Consider the following 8,610-nt stretch of genomic DNA (forward strand, 5'->3'; position numbering starts at 1 on the left):
AACATGTTATGGTATCACAAAAAATACCGTTATCAAATAAAATTTGCACAGTTCGGTAGCTTCTTTGTAGACCAATCCTCCGTCAACAAGCAGGAAAGTTATGGTGAAATTTTCCAGTAAACCCTTCGCGAAAATTAGGTTACAGAATATGGAAAGTTTATCCGGGTAATCCGACAGACGACTGAAGCAAAGTCCCTGAGGACGGCGCTGGAGGAACCACAGCCGTGACATGGAAAAATATTTCACAAGTGATATTACTGTCACAATAGCGTTGAGGAAGTTATTAGAATTTATGGAAACGAGAAATAATAAATAATAACGCTCAGAAACTTTTCGTTATAGTTCCTTCCTTGTTAGACCTTAGAACTGTCAGGAATTGCAGTAATCTACATCCTCACTTGGATTCGTGCAAAGTGTTTTGCATTTTTGTTCCTGATTTACTATGCGTTTACAAGTTATAGAATATTCTAGTTTCACTTTTCCCGTTTCTAACTACAACGCATCTTCAAGTTAAAATTCAAAATTAATTTATTTCAAGTACAGGCTTAGTTTACAAGCACTTTTGAAACGTCAAGTTTGACGATTTGTAAACACTCTACCACAGCTTGAGAACAGTAGTTGGCCTAATAACAGGTCACTGCCCGCTAAACAAACACTATTCAATTCTAGGTATGACTGATAGTCCTCTGTGCATCCTGAATGGAGGAAAACGAGACACGTTATGCTCAGTTGCAGAGGCGTAACGGAACAACGAGCAACCTACATTGGTTCCTCAGCGACACTCCATGAGGCTATCGGCGATCTGGGCGGCCTGCTAAACTTCTGGAGGAAGCTCGGCTGGATGGTGTGAATCCAGCGGGAACCTACACCGAGGGACCCACGTACAGCGGCCAAGTGCAGAAACGGCCTAGAAGAAAGACGACTCTACCACCGGCTCGGAAGGTAGGTTCTGCTAAGAAGAGCCGGCAAGAAACTCAAGAAAGAAGACATCTTCTAGGCTCTGGCGTATATAATGTAAAAAAATCTCATCATGTTTTACTGATAGATAAAAAAATACTTTATAATTTATAATAAATTTTAATTCAAAGTTAATTTTCGTTTATATAGAACATTGTTTCCCAAAGTGGTCCAGGTGACCCCAAGGGGTCTACGGAAGACTCGGCGGGGGTTTACGTTGATGTGGCATAAAAATGGGGGTTCATGATTCCTAATCAGGGGTCCACGAAGATTTATCTGGTTTCATACGACGAATGGGGAGTTTTCTAAATAAAATAATTTGTGAATCGATTACTTCCAGGTGCTGTGAGTACCTATATCAAAAATTAAAGTTGGCTAAAATAATTTTGTCCCTGCACAATTTTACTTTTTGTCATCCACTTACAACACAATTAATTAATTAACTAAGACGTAAGTAATTAATTCTCACTTTTTTAACTGTTATTTCGTGGTGGCTGTTGATTCAGTTGCAACAAAAATTTACATATCTAATTACATTTTTTTGTTTATTTTAGATAGAAATTTAGCAGGGATCCACCGGAATCAGTCAATTACTGGTGGTGGGAAAAAAAGTTTGGGAAACTCTGTTAAAGAACATTATTTTGTATGGCAGATAAACTTGCGCTAAACTGCAATCATGTCGCATAGAAAGAAAGAAAGTTGTTCAAGTTTTCTTTCGTAGTTTGATGTTGAAATAGATATCAAACGTAAATCATAATATAACTAGCGGACTCCCACGACTTCGTCTGCGTAAAATTTAGTTTTTCACTATTCCATCGAAGAACCATGGATTTTTTCGGGATAAAAAGTGTTAATCCAGAGTAAAATCTGTTCAGTACTTGCGGCGGTAACAAACATCCATACAGACATTCATACAGACTTTCGCGTTTAAAATATTAGTAGGATATATAAATTATGCTTTTTTCAAACAACAACGTTTGCTTTAACTACCATTTTAAAACATTTCTTTAGTCTACTTCAACAAAATAATTTGAAATGTATTTGAAAACCTCATAATCTATCTAATTCTACAATATAATATTGTTGTAGTCGATTTTTGCATCATGTATCTCTCCTCCTTATATGCGAGAGTCTTAATGCCCCGAGTGTCCCGGGATGTCTCACTCGGCTGTCGGATTACCCCGGCCAGAGCAGGACAGGCGTATTCCGCTACAAATATTCAAATATTCCGTGCCTTTTTACGACGACGTATGTTTTTGTTCTTTAGCGAAATAAAATTTTTCCTTGTTCTATTTTTTTTGCATATGTTTTTTATTTTCAAAGGAGTGGCGGTAGATATATCGGCATGGTTCTGTTGATGATAGAATAAAAAGGGCTCTTTCCATTATAAATAGTCCTGTAAATTTCTGACCGAGAGTTGCATTTTCTGTTGCTTATGTCGTGGATACCTTTGGGCTATGGAGTGCCAAAAAAATCCGTATTATTTCACTGTGGCTTGTTGCAGTTGTCTCGACTGCTAGCAAAAGGGCTAGCATATTTATTGGACAAAAGATCAGCTTGGCTGGCTGGTTGGAACGTTAACCCGGTCCTACACTAAGAAATTTAATTTTCTGGCTTCTGTAATAGGTAAAAGTACCTATTTCAACCGAGTAATACTAACTTATTCGGTTCTTATACATATTTTGTACAATGAAGTTGTTCAACTCATTAGTATGAAGCTACACAGAAATTTGCTTTTAATAAATTGCAAAATATCCGAAATTCGGATTAGATATTAAATCTATACTAATATTAAAAAGCTAAAGAGTTTGTTTGTTTGGTTGAACGCGCTAATCTCAGGAACTACTGGTCCGATTTCAAAAATTCTTACAGTGTTATATAGCCCATTTATCGAGGAAGGTTATATGCAATCTATTATCCCCGTTTATTCCTTACAAGAACGGGAACCACGCGGGCGAAACAGCGCGGCGTCGGCTATTAAATAGGAAAACGTAAAGAATTAAGCGTTAAGGACAAAAAAAATATTCACTTTTATCTAATAGATTGTTGAATCCTTGTAATACAGAAGATTATTATGAGCTTTCCAATTGTCATAAATATACTAACAACGTTCTTTGGCGTCGTTCCAAACTACTTACTCTGTGCCACTTTATATTTGATGCCGTATTTGATACTAAAAGTTGAGAAAATAAAGATGATGAGGTTGCGATGAAGCCGAAGCTGCAGCAGGAGGACACTAAAGAACACTAAAGATCACTAAAGTGTGCTATTGGTGCGGCTTGTTGGAAACGATTCAAGTTTTCTTTTGACGATGAAATTTGAATTCGAAAGCTGCACGAACTATAGAATTGAATTTGTGCCTTGCGTCTCACTCTTATGTAAACCTGACAGGGCTGCATTCACACTCACTACCTTCGTAGATAATTTAGAAGGTATGGTATAGAAAAATTTTGGAATCAGACTGATTACTAAGTATGGTATAATCCTAAAAACAAATGGATACAGGCAGGTGAAATCGAGGAAAGTGAAAACTAGATATTACCTCAGGAGGTCATCACAAATGCTTTTGTGTGTGAGCACAAAGAAACGTGATATAATATCATTTAAAATGATACAGTTTAGCTTGGCAACTTCGTTCGTAACACTCCCGATGGGCTGCGCGGGCTGGGGGGCGTATAGCGATGAATGAAAAACCCACGACTGATGCACGTCACTTACCCGCACGCACGTTTTCACACCCGCGCAGTCCTTCCCCCTGTCGCCCGCATATCATAGGAGTGTTTTCAATAAACTTGCCAGACTATAGGAGGTGTGATGAAACCTCTTTTATCAACTGTCTCTATCATAGATTTTAAATAGTTTATAAGTGTATCTACACAAACGCTTCTGTGTTTTATATACCTACCTTATATATTTTACGCCATTTCGTAGATTTCTTTCACAGAAAAAATATCCTCAACCTTATTTTACCTATGTATATTACACTAAAAAAATAATTCTATCGTAGATTGTAAGTACATTGGTTTTAAATGAAATACTTTTCATCGTTATCGTGATCAATAATCTAAAGTAGATTTAATGAAATGCAACGCGAAATGAACCGGCCTTTCGGCACACCAACGAGCAAAAAGAAACGGATTTTTTCAATAACTTTAATGCACTGGTCAGTTTCAAAGTACCTCACTCAGTAATTAACGTGGTGGAGCATTAACCTGAAGTTATTACTAATTGCTGATATCTTCCGTAAGCCACTCGCGGGTCAAAGCATTCCAACTTCACTCCGTAACGACTCTCGTTAGAGCGAAAGGTTTCGGCTATTCTTGAAAATTAACAGTTTAACCGATCCATTTCACCAGACTAACATGACCTCCCACCCTCCCCTTGATTCAAGAAATTGTGGATGTTTTTTCGGGGTATGTATGCTTGCAGATGGGTCTCAGAGATCTGGCTGGATGGTTTGCGGTGCCGCATAAACTTTTATGCGTTTGAAATAGCCCGAAAATTGCTCATTTGGCATTTTCGGAGCGTGGAACAGCAGTTCATTCGTATCCTGAACTAGAGATCTTGATTAGCGTTGACACACTGTTATGGTGATCATTCTATGAACGGGTTACGGTGATGAGAGAGTGGATTTTGTGATTTTAACACTGAAAGTGATCGTAAAAGTTCATTTGAATATATTATATTACAACTTGGCAAGGCTTTCATTGTTGTATTTATGAAATACTCTGTCTTCTTTCGATTGCAATGCTCGGTGGCTCCATCAACTGGTGGTTAGGGCTTCACATTAAGGAACTTCTTAACAATACGCGCCGTTTAAAATATTACATACTGACTTCTATAGTCTTTTTCATGAAAGAATTCCCCCAGACGTCGCGCTAATGTCTTATTGGCGTTTATTGTCATTAATTAATGGCGGTCATATTGTCTTTTGTGTAAGGCGCTGTCAATTTTAGTTCAGATTTTAGCCACGGGACTTCTTTCATGAAAAGGACTCTACAGACTGCATCCGACCCTTGATCCAACAGTAATATTTAGATTGTTGTTCAATAATACCGGAACTGAAACAGATATCGAATCAACATTCCACAAAGCAGTAATCCCGTGAGCAAGGTGACACTTTTCAGCTTGAACCAAGTGATCGTCATGAGGAATAGTAACGTAAAAAATAATTGCACGGCGCACTCATCCATCACCTAGCACTATATCAGACTTATTGGCTGCAATATACCTGTCAGTGATAGTGATCGATCGATCCCAGTAGAGCAATGCAATGCTATTTCCAAGAACAGACGTACGTTCCTTTAGTAAGATATCTCAATAGCAAGCTGTTGGTGGATTATCTTGACTACTTGAATATGTCTGTGCAAATATTTACTATTACTTTCAGAGAATATCCCAAAACTATATACATAGACTCCCCTAGATGTCTGAAATTAGGTACTGCATTAAAAATCTGAACTGATATAGAAAATGTTGAGTGTTTTATTCAGAGACACTTAAGCAGCACACACAAAAACTTTTTTTTTTAATTAAAGTCTCTATATCTCCTGACCACACAACGAAACTAAAATAAAAAATGTTAAATCATGATTACGTCATAACCCAAATCCTTAAAGCTTTATCTTTTGTTTCACCATATTCAGGTTAAAAGATAAACACAGGAACATTTATAGGAACACATACCAAATTGATCCGTGAGTTACGACTAAAATCGTTTCCTACAAAGTGTACCGTGATATTTGTACCGCAATTTTAAGGAAAGCCGTCCCGCAACCAGTGACAGGCGCGTCCCGACGGGTTGCGGGCACAATGTGGCAACCAGTGACCTGGAAACCAAAGGGTACAAACTAAACCGACGTGCACTATATCGCTAGTGGTTGGGTGTTGTACTCGTATTTCGAAGCCTTTCCGCAAAGACTTTTTGTTGATGGTGTGGTCAGTAGCAGTGCGGAGTTAGCCGTGCTTAAGTGAGTAAGTTAACCCGTTCCCTGTCATAAGGTTGTTATTTTAGTACATTTGATTGTTAGATACCTATCTGTACAAAGACAGGTGTCATCCCTTTATACGAGTAGAAGTAGCGTTGCGTGTCTAAGCTTTGTATTTGTTTTCCTACAATAAGAGAATACAACGCTTTAGTCTAGTTGTTAACCTATGTGACTACCGTTCATGAGGTCCTTAGTTTGAGTGTATGGTTACTAAATATTATATTTTTTTCTCTCTCTCAGCAGCCTGCAGTGAAGACGAGTTAGTGGTACTAGATCCCCATGCCCTTAGAAAGCTCTTTAAATTATTAGTCCCAGTGATTCTTAATAACGATATAGTGTCAATAATTCTCACCCATAAGCACGCAATGACGCAGTATGGTGTGCCTAAGCTCCAAATCCCAGACAATTATATTAAAATAGGCAGATAATGTTATATAGTCTTCACTCACAAGATAAATACGAGTAGCTTCGCACAGTACACACCAGAGGTCGTTCCAACTTAACCCCACAAATCAGCCACCTCAAAAAGTGATATATTACGGAATTTCTCAACACGGCCCGGAATATATTACCAGTGTTTCTAAGATAATACCAAACTATAGTTTATACGTATTTAGGCGAGCGACCACAAACGACTAGACCTACCATTTCACAGCTGTGACTTGTACAACTGCCAAATAACTCTGGACTACGATTATAGTATTTCAAGCCTTAAGTTGTTAATGCTAAGGTTGGGTTTTGGGTCAAGATGCATGGTTTCTTAACCGTAATGGCTTAGGACGGTCATGTTAGGCAAGTGGGCTATTTAAGTGAGTTAACATTGAAAAAGGACGTCTTATCTGTATGTATTTTTTTCTATGGCTTGATCTGTTTTTATAAGAAAACGAGTCAAATAACAATTTAGGAAATACTGCACCAATACTGAATACTCCTTTATAACCATCAAACCTTCAATGTTTAACTCTACAAACGGTTACTAGATCTCAAAGATCGTGATTAGTGGGCTCTCAAAACTCTTTAAAGATCAAACTTCAAGTGTCTTTAGCAGAGAGGCGTCATGGTTCCTAATGTTTGGCCACTGGTGACATGATTGCGAATAATAAACTGTGGAAAGTAAATATAGGTATCTTATTTATTACTATTAAATCTTAGAGAATAATTGAGGGTCTGAACGTAAAACCTACTACGCTACCTTTGTTTTTTTATTCTTTACAAGTTAACCCTTGACTACAATCTCACCCGATGGTAAGTGATGATGCAGTCTAAGATGGAAGCGGGCTAACTTGTTAGGGGGAGGCTGAAAATCCACACCCCTTTCGGTTTCTACACGGCATCGTACCGGAACGCTAAATCGCTTGGCGGTACGTCTTTGCCGGTGGGGTGGTAACTAGCCACAGCCGAAGCCTCCCACCAGCCAGACCTGGACAAATTAAGAAAATCTCAATCTGCCCAGCCGGGGATCGAACCCAGGACCTCCGTTTTGTAGATCCACCGCACATACCACTGCGCCACGGAGGCCGTCAAAACGCTACCTCATAAATCTTTCACGATTAAACCTCTATTGCTGTTTATCCTATTTCAAACTTTCAGCCTATTTAGAATGAGGAGTTCAAATGGATGCGCTTCAAAATTAGGCCAAAATCGTAGCAAACGTAATACGTAAACGTAACTTATATAACTATTGCGGAATAGATTAATGAGGAGCCAGACCTGGCTGCAACATAAAGTTATTCACATGCATTGTCACCAGCAACGATCATACAAAATATCAAAGTTCTAACTTTAGAGGAAACACTCTTGGTTCAACTTGCAAACGTTTAATTTATTGCAAGTTGAATAATAGTTTGGAAAAAAACGATCCCAGTACCTTTTTTGGATTTTATTCCGTCCTGAGCCTTAGTGTTATTTTAAAGGCTGCTTTAATACAAAGAGAGGTCCATATCAGTTTGTTTATTTGGGACTCTGGCACCGCTGACATGTTTGTTGGGAGGATCACAATACTTTCGAGGGTAATATTCTGATAATACGAGATTTTGGTCAAGGGGTGAGTTTTTGCCTTGTTTAACCATAGAGTACAGATACTATAAATCAAAGTTAAATATGTGTTTATTATTTATTTATAGTAGAAATTAATGGACAATTAAATAGATAGTGCCGTATAAAATCTGTAGAAGGTCTTTTTTCAACCGATCTATGGATAGCATATGGTAACGATGTTATTTTTCGATGTTTTGTGCCTGACCTTTTTTCCATTTTTGAAAACGTTTAATAAAGCAACAACTATCAATCGACGATACAAAAAATGAAAAACAGACCACACCGTGTTCAAAGGCCTGTATCGAAATATAAATAAAAAAATCCCCACGGACATTCGGATGGGAGTGAATTCAAAAGTTTTATATAAAATCTCATTTCATAAAAAGCCCGTACAATATTTTATGAAAGCCATTGAAAGGCATCAACGCCGAGTTGATAATTTGTAAATGTCTTGCAATCCAAATGGGAATTTCCACGAGGAGCGTTAAAAATGAAAGCCTGAATGAGGCAAGGGGTCGGCCATTTGAGGCGATTTACTGACGCGCCTCATTCTATACCTGCTACAGGAATTAAAAAATCGGCCAAGTGCGAGTTGACCTTACATGAAAAGGGCTCCACAATCTTATGG

Source organism: Bicyclus anynana, chromosome 17 (genome assembly GCF_947172395.1).
Source record: "Bicyclus anynana chromosome 17, ilBicAnyn1.1, whole genome shotgun sequence".
NCBI classification, from domain to species: Eukaryota; Metazoa; Arthropoda; class Insecta; order Lepidoptera; family Nymphalidae; genus Bicyclus; species Bicyclus anynana.